Genomic DNA, 19,558 nt, shown 5'->3' with positions numbered 1-19,558 from the left:
TGGGCAGTTTGCAAAAGCGCGGATGGTGATATCTGCCAGCTGTAGCGATTGAATATAAACCTTTCTGACTTCCTTTCCACTTTCGCTATGTTACTGTCTGTCCAAGGGTCCCATACAGATGTCGCATATTCTAAAATTGGTCGGATAAATGTTCTTTACGCTATAAGTCTTATCTCAGGCGTAGAATTGCCCCATGATTGTCTAGGAAAACCTAATTGTTTCAATGCCCATTTTTCGACATAGGCTACATACTCGTTCCAACGCGTCGGACGTGATAATTACTCCTAAATACTTATAGCTGTGTACAAGACTCAAGGCTTGACCGGCTAGGTTGTATGCGAACTTGAGGGGTTATTTTCTTCGGGTTACTGTCATCGCCACAGATTTTTGCTTATTCAGAGATATTTGTTACGCGGAGCACCACTCTTTTATTTTGGTCAACGTAACGTTCAACAAGGTCTGACCCTGTTCGCAAGGAATCTCTTGGTATAATACGCAGTCATCTGCGAAAAGCCGGATCTTAACAGGGATGTTCTCGGCAATGTCATTTATGAAAAGCAAAAACAAAAGAGGCCCCTGAACACCCTTGAGGAATACTGGACTGCACTGGAGTGGAATCAGAGCTAGTTGGTTGGTAAATTTATAGTCCTGCAGAGCTTTCGCTGACGGGGCCCTAGATCTCCCACGTGGGCGCGTCGAGATGTGGCCTCGCCGCCGCCTCGCGGGCCTACTGGACGGCCCAAAGTTGGTCCCCGAGGCTGGGGCTGCGCAAGGCAGCGGCCCACCGTGGCGGAAGGGTTTCGGAGTTAGCACAGTGCGGGTTTTTGTTACAGTCCCAGAGCATATTAGTTAAAGTGGCTATATCAGTGTGGCAGACCTTTCACATATTTGTCGGGTATGTACCGGGGGTATACCAGTCGGAGATAGTGCGAAGGAGGAATGAGTTTTTAACAGTTTTTGTTTTGCATGGTACTCGGGGGAGCCTGTGGTATTGTGCCGGGTTGGGGTACGTGAGCGTCTGCAGTTGCCTGAGGGCCGCCGCCTGCGCCCTGTCCAGCTTGTCACTGGGCGAAGGGAAAGTTCGGCGGGCCAGGCAGAGGGCCTTGGCAATTTCGTTGGAGCTCGCCAATCAGTCTTTGGTGCTGTCCCATGAACGACGGTAGCCGGCGCGGTTCGCGAGATCATGCGGCTTGGTGTGTGGCGTCTCGTTTCGGTTGCGATGTGTCTGCGATACTTTTCCCATGTGCGCCGGTAACCACTGAATTTTGGTTTGAAATTTTCCTCCCATTGGTCTTGGCGATTGCTCAGGACTCCGGCCGCTCTCCGTGAGACCCATCCTTTGGCGAAGTTTCTGACCGCTTGTGTCGAGTCCCATACAACCGTCGTGCATGTCGGATCCGTGAGGGCGAGTGCCACCGCCGCTTTCTCCGCTTCTTCTGCGCGCTCGCACGCTGCACTTGCCGATATGCGTGTTTGGCCTCTCGAATCGACGACCACAACCGCGAATCGCGAGCGTTCGGCGTATTACGCGACGTCAAGAACCGTGTCCCCGTTTCGTCTCCGTGGGTGTGGAGAAGAGCTCTGGCCCTGGCCACTCTTCTTCCACGGTTGTGCTCCGGGCGGACGTTCCGTGGAATCGGGTCGACTCTTAGCGTTTGTCTCATGCGTCCGCAACGGCTACTTTCTAGCCTTGTTGTGTGGGGTAACGGATGCCGAGACCTTCCATGATCTGGCATCCCGCTCTCGTGCCCGCTAATTTTTCCATAGTTGTGGAGTGCGCTGTGCCTCGCCGACTTCGCTCAGCGTGTTGTGAAGCCCGAGCTGGAGCAAGCGGTGCGTGCTGGTGGACTCGGGTAGACCCAGAGTGCTATCTTGTACACCCTGCGGATGAGGAAGTTGATCTTGGCTTCTCCCTTGTACCAGTTGTGGAATGCAGCGACGTACGCATTAACGCACATGAAGAAAGAGTATGAGTCGTGTGGGACTCACCTCCCTAATTCCGTTTCTTCTGCTAGTGACCCTCTTGAGGATTGTCGTAGCGTTAGCCGTCTTGCGCTTTAGTTTAGTAATCGCTTTGCCGTTGGCGCCGAGGTCCCTAATTCTCTGCACTATCGGGATGGTTGCTCCGTTGCTCGTGCGTAGTCTGATCTCTTCGTATTCTCGCCTGGTCGTCGCCGCATTCCTGCTACCCCCAGGATTTCTACCACTTTGCGTGGGGCGGTAGAGTAGGAGTTCCGACTTTTTCGGCGAACATCGTAACTCCGTACCCGCGAGGTATTCCTCTATTGTGTCGATTTCTAGTTGCAGTGCTGTTTCAATGTGACCGTCACTGTCTGCGTACACCCAGATGGTAATGTAGTCGGCGTATATGGTGTGCCGAACGTCTTCGAGTTCTGGCAGTTTTTTCCGCTCGCCCGATCATGACCAGGCTTAAGAGCGTGGGCGAGATGACCGAGCCCTGCGGGGTGCTGATACTTTCCAGCGTTTGCTCTTCTAGCTGGAGGTCCCCTGCCACTAAAACAGTTCGTCTGTCCGTCAAGAAATCTTTTACGTAGTTATACATGCGTACACTGAGGTTTTGCCGTGATGTCTGAGGTAAGATAGCCGAGTGCGCGATTCTATCGAGCGCGCTCCGAAGGTCCAGGCCCAGAATTGCCCTGGTGCCTCTCGTCTTGCCGTCGAGCAACTGATATTTCAGTTGTATCATCGCGTCTTGTACGGGCAGGTGTGGGCAAAATCCTATGATGGTGCTGAGTATGGCCCTTTCTGCTATAAGTGGGCTTGCCAGCGGTTAAGCAGTGCGTGCTCCATGGTGTTGCCGACGCATGACGTTAGCGATATGGGGCGAAGGTTGTAGAGGCTCGGCGCTTTTGCGGGTTTTGAGATTAGTATCGCTCTCGCAGTTTTCCACTGTTGTGGGAGGCTGCCGCGCTGCCAGCAGTCATTGATGAATTCCGTCACCTGTTCCACGGATCGGTCGTCGAGATTCTTCCGGGCTCGATAAGACACCCCGCGGGGCTCGGCGCCGATCTGCTAAGGAGGTTGTGCAGCGCCGTCCTGATCTATTCTGCGCTAAAGTCCTTATCCCATTCTGCGTTCGTATCCCCCTCATACGGGCCGCGTTGTACGGTCGAAGTTTCCGGCAGGTGCTTCGCTCGTAACCGGGCGGTCACTGCATCTTCACCGTGCTTCTCGAGCTCCCTGTGTAACAGACGTGCGAGGCAATTCCTCTGGTGGGAGTTGCTCTTCGTTTCGTCCAACAGGTACCTGAGCAGGTTACACGATTTCCCGTTGTGTAGTTGGCCGCCAACTACATTGCATAACGCGTCCCATTGCTGGCGGTTGAGCGTTCGGCAGTGTTCCTCGATGTTGCGGTTGATCTCCACTATTTAATTTCTTTCTAAGTCTCCGATTGAGTCTCTGTCCCAATCCATCTGGCCAGGACCGAATTCTTTGCCTCGATGAGATGCGCCAGGCGGCTGTCGGTATTTTCCGTTTCGACATCGGTTTGGAGAGCCTTGGTTGACGCTTTGGCGTCCGCGACCAGCGAGTGGGTCCAGGCTTCGATGTCCGTGATCGTGTCTCCTGAAGACTGTTGTTGATCTCGCTTCTTTTTGAAATCTTCACAGTCGGTCCATTTGAATTTGCACTTACTGCCCTGCGCCTTGTCCGGCGTCGGGACGCGTATTTCGACCATCATGTGGTCGTTCCCTAGGACGGTCGACGTGTTTTTCCACGTGGTGGCTGTCGCCCAGACATTTGTAACGAATGTCCGGTCCGGGGTCGTGTCCCTGGTGGTGGAGTTGCCGATTCTCATCGGGTGCGGTGATCCGTAATTAACACGAAGTCGAGTTCCTGCGCGTCTGCCCGAGTTGTCTTCCTTTGGCCGTGCTGAATTCGTAACCCCACGCCGTGTCTGCCGCGTTGAAATCGCTCCCTGCAATCAGTGTCCACGACCCGGCAATCTTGAGCGTCTTGTGAAACAGCAATCGGAAGCGTTGGCGGTGTTTGGACGGGCTGCTGTATACGTTCAGTATGAATACGCTTTGTTTCCTCCACTTGGTGGGTATCAGTTCGATGAGAGCGTGTTCCATCTGGACGCCGGTTAGTTCGTGGTCAACGAATGTGAGACGCTTCCTAACAAGCGTGCATACACCCCTCCCCTCGATTTGGCTGACGTGCGTTTTGTAGCCTGTTAAAGTAGCCGCGTTGGTGAGTGTTTCTTGGAGCATTATTACGTCCGGTTTGCGTGTTGCATGCCTTATGTGTTGCTGTAGAACCTCCTTTTTGCCGGCGAAGTCACGGCAGTTCCGCTGCCGTATTACTATCTGTTTGATTATCGTTGGCCATGTTGATGCGGATGTGAGTTACCCGGCTGCCCTTTATGGTTGTTCGGTCCCGCGTCGCTGGTCGCCGGTACGTGTCCGTATTGCGTGAATAGGGGTGATTCATTATTATCTGCCTGTTTCCATCGAGGTTAGTGGTCCGGTTTGCGAGCCCGAGGACTGTTGCGTGTAGGGTCTCAATTGTGCTTTGCATGGTGCAGAGCATTTTCTCGATGTCTGTAATTTCCACTCGTACCTGGCTCTCGAAACCGCCCTCGTTCGGTTGTTGTGTCGCCCGTTTTTTCGGGGCCGGCGCGTCTGCGTCAAGAACGTTCGCCGGCGCCTGCTGTTGTACGTTCTGTTCGTTTTGTTACGCCGTGGCGCGTTCGCGTCTTTGTTCTCGCATCTCTTGCATAAGCTCTTGGACTAGTTCGCCCATTACCGCATTCTCTTTCCTTAGCGCCCCTAAGATACCATTATCGGCCTTTTGATTTTGCGCTGGGACTTCAAGTGCTTTTTCGACCCCCTCGCGCGCGGTGCTGCGGACAGTGTCCGCCCAGCTCACCTTGTCTCCGGGAGCTGCAGGGTGTCCTGGATGTAGATCTCGTCGGAGAGCGGCTGTGCCTTTGCCTGCTGCGGGACCGGGACCGGCCATGCGATCGCGACCTGGATCTGGGTCTGGGCGGCTAGATGGACGGGAACTCTTGATGTGTCAGTTGGTCATTTGCATTTTGGCGTTCCCATCGTCGTCTGCGAATCACGTACGGAGTCTTGTACCTTGCTTTGCAGGCCTTGTCGGCGGTCATGTGAGCGCCGCCGCACAGGTTACACTTTACACTTGAGTGAGCATTCGTGTCCTTGGTCGGGGTTGCGGAGGACGCTATACCGACAAATGCGGTTGGCGGGATTTGGGCGAATGTCAGTGCGGTGGCCGAGGCGTCCGCACTGGTAACGGATGTCAATTTTCTTACGATACAAGGTGCGAGGGACGAGTTTTGCGCCGTACCTGACGAGCTTGGGTACCTTGAGTCCGTCGAACGCAATGACTACTGTGGTCGTAGTGCCTATGCGTTTGGCCGCCAGTACCAGCGGGTTTCTCGGGTTTACGATGTTCTCCTCCATCGCTCGGGGTTTGTCCTCAATGTGGATGCCTCGAATCACTCCCTTAGTGTTATTATCTGGTGCCGTTTCGTGCGTGTTGACTTCATAAGTTTCCCTTGGATGTGAATTTGCCGCATTTTGGTGGCATAGCGGCCCGCGTTCGTTCGTTTCGGAGTGCTAACGACGACGATGTTCTGATGTGAATTCGTACAGACCGTTTCTTCCGCACTTTCTTCTCCCGTTATGCCGGCGGCCGCGAAGATGGCGGCGGTGACCGTCGGGGCGCCGACCTTAACGATGTCGAGGCAGCCCTGCGGTCGAACCACGATTTTGATTTCCTCCTTCGGTAGTCTGGGCATGCGTCCCGCCTTCATAACCTTTCCTTTGACATGCTTGGGTTTCTACCTTGCTGGCCGTTGCCGGGCGCGTTCGTTCTTGCATCGATGTCGTGCGTCGGGTTCGCACCGCGGTCTCGGGGTCTCGCATGCCGCGCTCCGACTATCTTCCATCCGTGGATATTTACACTTTGGCATCTGCACGAAAGGTATGACTCAATCCATGAAACTAAAGACGTTTTACTATTGCATATAGTTTAATCAATAGTTTTGTGTGAGATACCCCGTCAAACACTTTTTCGTCGTCGAGAAAAATAACATCAACTTGATTATTTCTGTCTAAGGCTGCAGCGAGATCATGAATTGTTAGAAGGAGTTGCGTTACTGTAGATTTACTGCGACGGAAACCATGTTGCAGGTTGTTACTTCTTCCCACGAACTTTGATATACGCTTGGATACGATATGCTCTAGCATTTTTACTGAACTGCTGAGAATAGATATCGACCTGTAAGACGATGGAGCTGAACGCTTAACTGCTTTAGGTATTGGTGTGATTGTTGCATGTTTCCAATTGCTTGCGATCTCGGCGCGAGACAGTGACTTAGTAAATAATAAACAGAGGGATCTTGAACACCATCATGCGTACCTTACTAAAAAAGCACTTGGTATTTTACCAATTCCCGCTGACTTCTTTACATTAAGGTTCAACAAAAGTGCTGTTACACCTTCTCCATGAACATGTATATCGTCAATGGGCGGTAATCCATCCAAGGAGGCAAAACCAGGGGTAATAAGGTCATCTTGAGTAAACACCGAGCTAAAATACTCGTCTAGCGCCTGCGCGACTACGAAGTTGTCATCTATGAGTGAATCGTTTATGCAAAGACGAGGCACTGATTTTTTTCTGTGGTTTTAGATAACGCCAAAATTTATCTGGTGATGACATCAAACATTTTTTCATGCGCACATTTCGAAAGTGGTCTTTTGCTTGGTTTATGCCCATGGACCTCATATAGGTTGACTTGTTCCAATTGCATTGTGTGAAATGCAAATTGCCAATCTGATGTCGCGTGGAACGGTGCGAAGAATTATATGTGCCGCCCATCTAACAAGAAAAGAATAAAATACGAAGGCGAACATGGAAAGGGAATACAAGTTAGTATAGGGTGAAAGAACATATTTATTATCTTAATCATCAAAAAAGTAGAAATCTTAGAATTTCTTTATATGTAACGATCAAATAAAGGACAAAATACACACAAAACACGTAATCTGGCCGCACGCGAAGCGTAGCGACCCACATCTGGGGGTGTCGCGTCCACGTGTCTGCAATCAGTCTCTGCTCATGTGGCCTTCCTCGCCACACCTGAGGCATCCTCGTCGTCCTCCACAGTGAGCAGTGGGACAGTCTCGGCTCATGTGGCCTTCTTGGTTGCACTCGTCTGTTCGGCCGGTGGTGCTTCTCGCTGATCTGCCACGCTCCCTATGGCCGACGTCCCCGTAGATGGTAGGGAGCTCCCCCTCATGTGGGTTTGCCTCACGCAAGCAGACCGCCCCAGCCACCAAGGCGCCTCCGTTGAGAAACTCCTTGCGCCAGGCAAATCCCACGGCGCCCCAACCTGCGCCTTTATAGTCGCCGTTGTCAGAGCAGCCATCCGCACAGCAGCCCAGCAAGAGACACCAGAAATTGTGATGGTAATGGAGGCCCATCTGTTGCCTGACTACTTACTACAAGGCCGCCGGGCGGTTGCTGCTTCCATTCCAACGTTGGCACCGCGCCCACAGCTTAGTCCCGAGAAACCGGCTGTGAAACTGATCCGAATGTCAGCCATGACCAAGTGTTCTTCACGTCGAAGGCTTCTTCTTCTTCTTTCCCTACTTGCGAGCACCACGTGCTTCTATAACTGCTCTAGTTTCTCCTGCAAGTATTACGAAATTAACGCCTAGAGCTGTGGAATTTTGTGAGCTATTGGTGGCCATTTTCCGTGTTGGAAGTTTCTGAAGCTGATGGTGAACGCTATTCTGTTCGTATGTGGTCTCTAAAAGAAATATATCTACTTATATTTTTGGTACTTAGCTCGTCCGGTTACCTTCAAAATGCAACAGAAGTAGCGATTTACTGCTGAAGGCCGAAGGTTCTTGTTACCACGCATAATTTACGAGATAATTTTGAATAACCAACCCTTCCTTAGCCGGAAGTTACGTTGCGCATCAAATTATTGACTTTCCTCAGCAACGACGAAGAAAAAGAAACTTGAGACGAGAGGGAGCTGTAAATGTGCAAAAAATGTGTAAAAATGTGTAAAAAGAAAAAGCGGCGCGTGCAAGAGAGAAGCAAAGCGGAATACGCAAGTATCTCAGCACGAGGCACGTGCTGCCCTCACGCGCTTGGCGAACGCCAACCAAAGGCGGTGCACTTGCTGAAATTAGACGAAAACGTAAATGCACGCTGTGGAATCGGCGTGGCATACCGCCCACTTAATTTATCACTTGATCAGGAAACAACGATGCCTGTGTTCAATACCATTGTGAAGATGTTATCATCCACGACTGTAAATGCGCGAGTCCTCGTAACAAAATTGCCAGGCTTCAGTGAATCCTTCATCCACCTGAATGAATTACTGCGAGTAACAGTTAAAGCCCCGACTTCTGGATGCGTTCATCGAATATGACGTGCTATCTACAAAGAGAGGAAGTCTCAGTAATTATAGAAAGCGTTCAGGGAACTCCAACTTGACATGAATTCCGAGAAATCACTTCAGAATGCTAATAGGCACTGTCACTGGTTAGAAGGCGCATATTCAGAAACACGACGCCACATGCAGAAATATACGGGGTGATCATATTCATATCTTACGGAATTTTTTTTAAAAATTGCCTGATGCAGAAACAAATACATTTCAAATGTAATTCAAACATAAATGCAGTCGTTCAGCTGGATTATTCAAAGGCGGGCATTGCTTGCAAGAGAAATCGAAGCACATATACAACTAATTAACAAAAAAATTATCAATTAACTTCTTAATTAATTTCTTTATTGGACAGGTAACTTCTATGCAAGTGAGAAGGGGGGGGGGGCACTTTTACTAGTACATATTGGACAGGTAACTTCTATGCAAATGAGAAGGGGGGGGGCACTTTTACTAGTACATATGTGAATAACGTCCACCATTTGCCATAAAATTGGTAAACCCACAAAAGAAATGAAATAAGGTGTATTTTACAGGTACGCCTGTGCGATACATCTCTTTACTTGGCAAACAAGGAACTACGCCAAATGGACTTGCGCAGGAAAGAAGCGCAGGAAGAACACTCCAAGAACAAGTAAAGAAGCCAAAGTGTAAAAGTAGTAGAATACAGTAGTAGAGTAGTAGAATATGGTAGTAGTAGCAGTTAGTAGAATACAACTTAAAAAGAACAGCAGTTGGCAACTAAGGCACACAAACTGCGCGGAGTGGTGTTACTTCCCCAGCCAATCACAGAAGCTAACAAAATCTTCGTCATGCGGCCCTTTCAAAATGGCTTCGTACTTGATACCTCTGGAGCGTCTGGTGTTCTTGAAGGGTCTTTTCATCGGCGGAAGCAATGAGGTGTTCAACAGACATGGACAAAATGTATGGAGTCTGAGCATTTCACTCTTCAAAAGTCTGCGGTGCCGTTCATTTCACTGCTGAACCCGTTTTACTCATGAAACTTCAGTGCGAACTTAAGTGAAACTTTACAATAAATAGTTGCAGCAAAGCAAGCATGTTATTTCAGTTCAATAAAGAGTTAGGCTTTGGCTATTCCACTATAATAGGCGAGGGAAAAGGTATAAAATAACGCGCTAATAGTTTTATTTTTGTGGTTACCGCCTTATTTGGGTAACAGGAAAAGCTTGAAGTACCAATTACTTGCAGCCTCGCGGAAGAACAGTGGCTGGCGGTTATGAGTGCGTGGACGAGGCTTCACTGCAGACTTAATTTGTATCCGACTATAGCAGCGTTTTTTTTTTAATTAGCTCTGGAAGAATTATACAGAAAGATATATTTGCGGGACATCACAGTTTTTTTGGATCCCTCGTTTATGCTCTACCAAGTGCCAGAACCTACTCGTATTGTTATTTGGGAAGTTACATAACGATGCGTGGCTGCCAGTCCCGTACAACCGCGTAGGGCGTAGTACGCTGCGATTCTAGACGTACTACGCCCACCGCGGAAGGTTAGAAGAATATCTACATAAGCACAGCATAGAAGTGGCTACGTTAGACGGCTCGCCGCAAGCCGTTAATTCGAGGAAATAATGAAGCAAAAGGAAAAGTTAAACGCAATGGGCGTTTCCTTCGGCCTCAACTCGTTCTACGTGCATACAGACCAGCTGACAACGAACCGAATCCCTTTCCTGGTCCCTGGGTCAATCTAAACAAACAAGGTTGGACTAACGAAGCAACGGCGATGCGCGTCGAAAAGACGGTGGCAACTGAATGCATCTCGAGTTAATCGCGCGGGCATCGAATCGATGAGAAAACTGGCCTTCACACCCCAGGAGATGCCGATATAACTACCGCCATCTAAAAGGAGTGAAAAAGGCAGCAAAATGTTGACCGCCGAATAGCTGTTAAGTTTCAACATCGATTTGGCCGTGCTTTATGAATGTGTGTGAGAAGCGGTGGCGTGGGCGGGGAGGTAGGGGCGATGCATGCGTCTTAATTTCGAGGGGGAGCCGGGGCCCCCGTTGGGTGCCTGCTACAATATATATACAGGATGAGTCAGAATAGCTAAGATGGCTGACCACCAACAACACGCAACAGCCAGCGTCGCCAATCTTCTTCCTCTCTCTTCTCTCGTCCTTCCGTAACAGGACCCCCGAGTGGCGAAGCACCGTGTCGGTGCATGACAGGCGAAGAATTGCCAGCGAAGTATGGCTTCAGCCGCGAAACGTACATGACGTCCACAGGCGTCTGACGTGAGGATGCATCAAAGTGTAGCGGCGAAATCTCGTAATTGACGTCGTTAATTTGGCGTAGGACTTCATAAGGCCCTGTGTAGCGAGAGAGAAGCTTCAGTGAGAGGCCAACCCTACGATATGGTGACCAGAGGAGCACCCAAGCACCTGGTGCGAACTTAACATCGCGATGGCAGCGGTCGTAACGCTCTTTCTGTAAATTCTGTGAGGCGAACAAATGAGATTGGGCGACTTGACGTGCCATGCGAGCGCGATCGCTGACTTCATGAGTGTACTCAGTTGCAACACGTGGCACAGAAGGGAGGATGGTATCAAACGGTAGTGTGGGGTCGCGACCACACAAGAGATAAAAGAGTGAACATCCTGGGAAGTCATGTCGGGACGAGTTATACGCGAACGTCACCTAAGCCAGCGTGGCGTTCCGGTCGCGGTGATCGTTGGAGACGTACATCTACAGCATCTCTGTGATTGTTTGGTTGAGACGGTTCGTTTGTGGGTAGGTAGGCGGTGGACAGCTTGTGCTCAGTGGCACACGAGCGGAGGAGGTCGTCCACAACTCGAGATAAGAACGAACGGCCGTGGTCTGTAAGTAACTGTCGAGGTGCACCGTGTTGGAGGATGAAGTCGTGAAGGAGAAAATGGCGACGTCAGTTGCGCAACTAGTCCGCAACGCCTTTGTTATCGCGTAGCGTGTCGCGTAATCAGAAGCGACGGCGATCCACTTGTTCCCTCCAGTCGTTGTCGGAAAAAGGCATAGCAGGTCAAGGGCAACGCGAATGGAATGGAATGGAAAACTTTATTGACTCTTTTGAGGTTTTAGCGGGTCGAGGCCGAAGTCTTCATTCTTGAAGCTTGGGTCCTCTTCAGCCATGGATGGGCCCCTAGTCCAGGGCTCCACTGAGCCGGGCCGCCTCGCACGCGTGCGCTATTAGAGCTCTTTGAGTCTCTAGCTCGCGGCTGGTGAGCCAGCTCTCCCATTGCTCCGCACTTGGTGTTTTGTGTTTGTGGAATGCCTGGTTTCTTGTACACTCCCATGTAATGTGGTATAATGTTGGTTTAGCTCCACACCACGGACAGGTTGCGCTATACTGCGTGGGGAACATCCTACTTAGTATGTGTAAGTTTGGGAAGGAGCCCGTTTGCAGTCTCCGCCATCCTGCGGCCTCCTCCTTTGTTAATGCTTTATGTGGTGGGGGATATTGATATCTTAGCCCCTTATAGAGGTTTAATAGCTCCGAATAGCTGTTCCCGCAGTTGATCTGTGGCCCCTCTGGGGCGGTTGACGTTCCTGCTCGGCTGGTCATCCCTCGAGCTAGGCTGCCTGCCCCTTCGTTGCCCCTGATCCCTGCGTGGCTTGGTATCCAGATAATGTTATGTGTGGGTTGTCCCTCAGCGATTGGAACTCTGCTGAGGATCACAAGCACACAAAAACAACGCAGCGGCGGTAGTAGTAAATAATCAAGGAGAATTAATCACAGGACTCACGGCCGAGGTGGCTAACATAACCGAGGCAGAGGAAATTGCTGTCGCACTGGCAGCGGAAGAAGGTTGTAGAACAGGAATATCCCTCAATATTCTAACAGATTCACAAGAGGTGTGCCGGAGCTATATAAGAGGCAGAATTAGTAACAAGGCCTACGCGAAAGAACGTTTCAGAGGGAACTTCAATGGGATGGAGTCGCCCGACAGGTGCCAGGGGAGGTTTCTTCCGGCGCTGACACAATTCGCAAGTTGCGACATAGCGACGCATAGAGCGGTAGAGACCCGGTCAGAAGAACCAGTGTCGTACGCGGTCGTATGTACGCCAAACTCCAAGGTGTCCCGCCGTCGGTGCATCGTGAACTTATTCGACAACGTCGGGTCGCAGATGAAGAGAGAGGACAAGCAACAACTCAGGGCCGTCAGGGTTGATATTGCGGCGGTAGACGATGCCGTCATGCAGCACGAACAAGCGGCACGTCCCGTCGGTGCGGCCAGATTTCACTACGGCGATGATGGACTGTAAGGATGCGTCGCGTTGTTGTTCAGCGCGCATGTCGGTCATGTCAGTCAACGCCATCACGCAGGTCACCAGATCATGCGCTACAGGATCGGGAGGATCCACGGAGTGACGCGAGAGGCAGTCAGCATCCTTGTGGAGGCGTCCAGTCTTGTAATGGACACTAAATGAAAATTCCTGGAGGCGCAAAGTCCAGCGACCAAGCCGTCCAGTCGGTTCCCGAAGGGAAGACAGCCAGCAGAGTGCGTGGTGGTCTTTGACAACCGAAAACGTGCGGCCGTACAAATATGACCGGAACTTGGCGACAGCCCAAACTAAAGCCAAGCACTCCGGCTCACTGATGGAGTAATTTCTCTCGGCAGGTGACAGCAGGCGGTTGCCGTAAGCTATCACGCACTCGGTAGCATGCTGGTGTTGGGCGAGAACAGCGCCGATGCCCTAGCTGCTTGCGTCAGTGTGGACTTCGGTCGGTGCAGACGGATCAAAGCTGGCAAGTATGGGAGGGGTGGTGAGCAACCCGATGAGAGCGGCGAACACGTGAGCCTGCTCCGAGCCCCATGAAAATGGCGTGTTCTTCTTTAGAAGATCTGTCAAAGGCCGAGCAACGTCGGCGAAGTTTTTGAAGAAACGACGAAAGCAAGAACACAGGCCGACGAAGCAGCGTATGCCAGAGGCAGAACGCGGCACAGGGAAACTGCGTACGGCGGGACATTTTTCCGGATCTGGTGGGACACCGGATGCGTCAACGAGGTGTCCCAACACGCTGATCTGACGGCGCCCGAATTGACACTTCGTGGAGTTCAGTTGAAGGCCGGCTTTTGGGAAGACCGCAAGAATTACAGCGAGTCGGGTAAGGTGGCTGCCGAACGTCGGAGAAAAAACAATGACGTCGTCAAGGTAACAAAGACAGGTGGTCCATTGTAGCCCCGTAGAAGAGAGTCCATCATACATTCAAATGTCGCAGGAGCATTGCATAGTCCAAAGGGCATGACTTTGAACTGATATAAGCCATCCGGCGTGATGAAGGCCGTCTTCTTGCGGTACATTTCATCAACTGAAATTTGCCAGTAGCCGGATCGAAGATCGATGGACGAGAAGTATTTAGCTCCGTGCAAGCAGTCCGAGGCGTCATCGATGCGTGGTAGTGGGTAGACGTCTTTTCGCGTGATCTTGTTTAAGTGGCGATAATCGACGCAAAAACGCCAGGTACCATCTTTATTTTTCACAAGGACGACAGGCGAAGGCCAACGACTGGCTGATGGCTAGATGACGCCTTTGCAGAGCGTTTTGTCCACTTCTAATTGGATGACTCGACGTTCAGCATGCGATACACGATTGGGACGCCGACGAATAGGATACGTATCTCCAGTGTTTATACGGTGGTGAACAACAGATGTTTGGCCTAATGGCCTGTCGCCGAAATCAAAGACGTCTCTGTACGATTCAAGCAGGAGTTGTATGTCCGTGGCCTGCGCAGGGGTGAGGTCAGATGCAATCATTTTCACGAAGTCATCCGTTAAGGAAACAGAGCTGTCAGCAGCAATTCGCCTTAAAAGTGCAGTGTTGGTCCACTTCTTTTTAACAAACGGCTCTTTAATGCCCAATATCTCGGAAGTAACTGAATGCTCATGTATGTTGGCTCACACTATGGAACATGATATCTCGAACATGGTGTCCTGGAAACGTGTTTCCAATCGATGCGTCTTGCAATCCCACCAGCTAAAATCGACAAACTGCAATATGTTCGGTAAAGTAAAAATTAAGAAAATAATTAGCGATTCTTTTGTTAATAATTTGAATATGTGTTTCGATTTCCCATACTAGTTATGTCCGCCTTGTCGAGAAATCCAACTCAAGGAGAAGAATTGTGCTACTTGCCACAGGTGATTGTTAAAAATTCCGTGGAACTAGATATACGTAGACATAGGCTACTTACGGTAAACACCGAATTACCCGCCGTGGTTGCTCTGTGGCTATGGTGTTGGGCTGCTAAGCACGAGGTCACGGGATCGAATCCCGGCCACGGCAGCCACATTTCGATGGGGGCGGAATGCGAAAACACCCGCGTACTTAGATTTAGGTGCACGTTAAAGGACCCCAGGTGGTCGAAATTTACAGAGTCCTCCACTACGGCGTGCCTCATAATCAGAAAGTGGTTTTGGCAGGTAAAACCCCATAATTAAGAAAAAAACGCTGCGACCCAAGCGCCATTTGCAGAGTGCATGACAGGGTTTTTGCAAGCAAGCGCAGCTTACGCAGCGAGCCATCATTTGCTTCTGGCAATCGTGACATTCACAATAGATTCACATGGGTCGCGAGGAAAGCGATCCAGAACCAATTGTCATCGACATCCACAAGGAGGGTGGTCGGCGTTTTGATTAAAGCATGACTAAGGCGAGAGTAGTTAAGAGAGCCAGTTTAAGGGCGGAGAAGAAGGAAGGAAAGGAAAGTCCCTGAAGCAAAATTGCAGCGCCGTGGTTTTAAAGCGCACCCGTGGTAGAGAAACGGAAGGCGATATATAAGCGTGCGTGGCCATGATACGCACACGACAAACTGCCTTAAAATATTTAGACTTTACGGAAAGCTTCGTTAACAAACGATAACATGGCAATCAGCACTCGAATATAATTATAACCCTAATAATAATTGTAAATATTCATCTCATCTATGGGATCTAATGCGCGCGCTGTTGCTTTGTCTCTGCGTGTAGTAGTTAAGAGAGCCACTTTAAGGGCGGAGAAGAAGGAAGGAAAGGAAAGTCTCTGAAGCAAAATTGCAGCGCCGTGGTTTTAAAGGGCACCCGTGGTAGAGAAACGGAAGGCGATATATAAGCGTGCGTGGCCGTGATACGCACACGACAAACTGCCTTAAAATATTTAGACTTGAGGGAAAGCTTCGTTAGCAAACTATAACATGGCAATCAGCACTCCAATACGACGAGAGAAATTATTGAGACGTGGAAAATTCCCTTAAAATAAGTATGGTTTGCGAGACAAATGCTTGTAAGTATTGAACCTCTTAAAAGATGAGGGGGAATATGCGCTCACCGAGAGGGCATCGTCCACACGAGACCACCACCAGGCACCTTACTGAGACGTAGAGGGCTCTGCGGCCGGAACAAAGCCTCCCTTCTCCGCCGGCCAAGAGGAGAAAACGCGCTTTCCGATCGCTCAAGGTTGCGCGGACATAGTATAACTCTAGCGTCTAGGAAAAGCTTAAACAGGTGCGAGGGCAGCACGCATAGCGTGGGAAGCTAGCCGTCAGAATAACTATCTCAAGGACTGCTGCTGACGAGGTCGAAATACCTTCGTGTAATTATAATAACCTTAATAGGACTACTTTCGAAAGAAAAAAAATGCAAGCGGCCCAGAGGGCTATACTACGAGAGCTATGACTGATAATTTTCAATATATATATATATATATATATATATATATATATATATATATATATATATATATATATATATATATATATATATATATATATATATATATATATATATATATATATGTATATATATATATGCCTCATAATCAGAAAGTGGTTTTGTCACGTAAAACCCCATCATTTAATTTTTAATTTAACTGCTGCGGGGACGGTAGAGTATCCGCCTCCCGTGCAAGAGAACCGTGATTCAAATCCCGGTGCCGCACAATTCTCCAACGGAAAATACCAAAAAAAAAAACCGTGTGTTGAGAAAATTGCACAAACAGGCCTGGAGTGCGGCCTGATCCCGGTGACCAGAACCGGTAACGCACTCTCTCACCAGAGCAGGATTGGCCACCCTGGTGCAGTACTTGGCCACAACCTCCTATATGAATACAACAATCAAACCCCGGCCCTCAGTCTCCAGCAGCCGCGAAGCAACTGACCACGGCGGCGGTCAGATCTGTGACGCAGCAGAGGGTGCTAAGAATACCTGGCTCAGGACAGGCCGCCATTGGAATCTGAACCTGGCAGCGTTTAACGTTAGAACGTTATCTAGTGAGGCGAGTCTAGCAGTGTTATTGGAGGAATTAGAGGGTAGTAAATGGGATATAATAGGGCTCAGTGAGGTTAGGAGGACAAAAGAAGCATATACAGTGCTAAAAAGCGGGCACGTACTGTGCTACCGGGGCTTAGCGGAGAGACGAGAACTAGGAGTCGGATTCCTGATTAATAAGGAAATAGCTGGTAACATACAGGAATTCTATAGCATTAACGAGAGGGTGGCAGGTCTTGTTATGAAACTTAATAACAGGTACAAATTGAAGGTAGTACAATTCTACGCCCCTACACCCAGTCATGATGACCAGGAAGTCGAAAGCTTTTATGAAGACGTGGAATCGGCGATGGGTAAAGTCAAAACAAAATACACTATACTGATGGGCGACTTCAATGCCAGGGTAGGCAAGAAGCAGGCCGGAGACAAGTCAGTGGGGGAATATGGCATAGGCTCTAGGAATAGCAGAGGTGAGTTATTAGTAGAGTTTGCAGAACAGAATAATATGCGGATAATGAATACCTTTTTCCGCAAGCGGGTTAGCCGAAAGTGGACGTGGAGGAGCCCGAATGGTGAGACTAGAAATGAAATCGACTTCATACTCTGCGCGAACCCTGGCATCATACAAGATGTAGACGTGCTCGGCAAGGTGCGCTGCAGTGACCACAGGATGGTAAGAACTCGAATTAGCCTTGACTTGAGGAGGGAACGGAAGAAACTGGTACATAAGAAGCCAATCAATGAGTTAGCGGTAAGAGGGAAACTAGAGGAATTCCGGATCAAGCTACAGAACAGGTATTTGGCTTTAACCCAGGAAGAGCACCATAGTGTTGAAGCAATGAACGACAATCTTATGGGCATCATTAAGGAGTGCGCAATAGAAGTCGGTGGTAACGCCGCTAAACAGGAAACCAGTAAGCTATCGCAGGAGACGAGAGATCTGATCAAGAAACGCCAATGTATGAAAGCCTCTAACCCTACAGCTGGAATAGAACTGGCAGAACTTTCTAAGTTAATCAACAAGCGTAAGACAGCGGACATAAGGAACTTTAATATGGATAGAATTGAACAGGCTCTCAGGAACGGAGGAAGCCTAAAAGCAGTGAAGAAGAAACTAGGAATAGGCAAGAATCAGATGTGTGCGTTAAGAGACAAAGCCGGCAATATCGTTACTAATATGGATGAGATAGTTCAAGTGGCTGAAGAGTTTTATAGAGATTTATACAGTACCAGTAACACCCACGACGATAAGGTGAGAGAGAATAGTCTAGAGGAACTTGAAATCCCACAAGTAACGCCGGAAGAGGTAAAGAACACCTTGGGAGCTATGCAAAGGGGGAAGGCAGCTGGGGAGGATCAGGTAACAGCAGATTTGTTGAAGGATGATGGGAACATTGTCCAAGAAAGATTGGCCGCCCTATATACACAATGCCTCATGATCTCGAACGTACCGGAATCTTGGAAGAACGCTAACATAATCCTAATCCATAAGAAAGGGGACGCCAAAGACTTGAAAAATTATAGACCGATCAGCTTACTGTCCGTTGCCTACAAAGTATTTACTAAGGTAATCGCAAATAGAATCAGGAATTCATTAGACTTCTGTCAACCAAAGGACCAGGCAGGATTCCGTAATGGCTACTCAACAATAGACCATATTCACACTATCAATCAGGTGATAGAGAAATGTGCGGAATATAACCAACCCTTATATATAGCCTTCATTGATTACGAAAAAGCATTTGATTCAGTCGAAACCTCAGCAGTCATGAAGGCACTACGGAATCAGGTTCTAGATGAGCCATATGTAAAGATACTGGAAGATATCTATAGCGGTTCCACAGCCACCGTAGTCCTCCACAAAGAAAGCGACAAAATCCCAATAAAGTAAGGCGTCAGACAGGGAGATACGATCTCTCCAATGCTATTCACAGCATGTTTACAGGAGGTATTCAGAGACCTGGAGTGGGAAGAATTGGGGATAAAAGTTGATGGAGAATACCTTAGCAACTTGCGATTCGCTGATGATATTGCCTTGCTTAGTAACTCAGGAGACCAATTGCAATGCATGCTCACTGACCTGGAGAGGCAAAGCACAAGGGTGGGTCTGAAAATTAATCTACAGAAAACTAAAGTAATGTTTAACAGTCTCGGAAGAGAACAGCAGTTTACGATAGGTAGCGAGGCACTGGAAGTGGTAAGGGAATACATCTACTTAGGGCAGGTAGTGACCACGGATCCGGATCATGAGACTCAAATAACCAGAAGAATAAGAATGGGCTGGGGTGCGTTTGGCAGGCATTCTCAAATCATGAACAGCAGGTTGCCACTATCCCTCAAGAGGAAAGTGTATAACAGCTGTGTCTTACCAGTACTCACCTATGGGGCAGAAACCTGAAGGCTTACGAAAAGGGTTCTGCTGAAATTGAGGACGACGCAACGAGCTATGGAAAGAAGAATGATAGGTGTAACGTTAAGGGATAAGAAAAGAGCAGATTGGGTGAGGGAACAAACGCGGGTAAATGACATCTTAGTTGAAATCAAGAAAAAGAAATGGGCATTGGCCGGACATGTAATGATGAGGGAAGATAACCGATGGTCATTAAGGGTTACGGATTGGATTCCAAGGGAAGGGAAGCCTAGTAGGGGGCGGCAGAAAGTTAGGTGGGCGGATGACATTAAGACGTTTGCAGGGACAACATGGCCACAATTAGTACATGACCGGGGTAGTTGGAGAAGTATGGGAGAGGCCTTTGCCCTGCAGTGGGCGTAAATAGGCTGATGATGATGAAGGCGAGAACAAACACTGTCAATAAAAATACGTTTTAATTAAAAGAAAGCAATGTTGATTTCATGCAAACAAAATGT

This window comes from Dermacentor andersoni, chromosome 1 (assembly GCF_023375885.2).
Source record: "Dermacentor andersoni chromosome 1, qqDerAnde1_hic_scaffold, whole genome shotgun sequence".
Lineage (NCBI taxonomy): Eukaryota > Metazoa > Arthropoda > Arachnida > Ixodida > Ixodidae > Dermacentor > Dermacentor andersoni.
The sequence above is the reverse complement of the archived record's forward strand: the minus strand, read 5'-3'. Positions refer to the sequence as shown.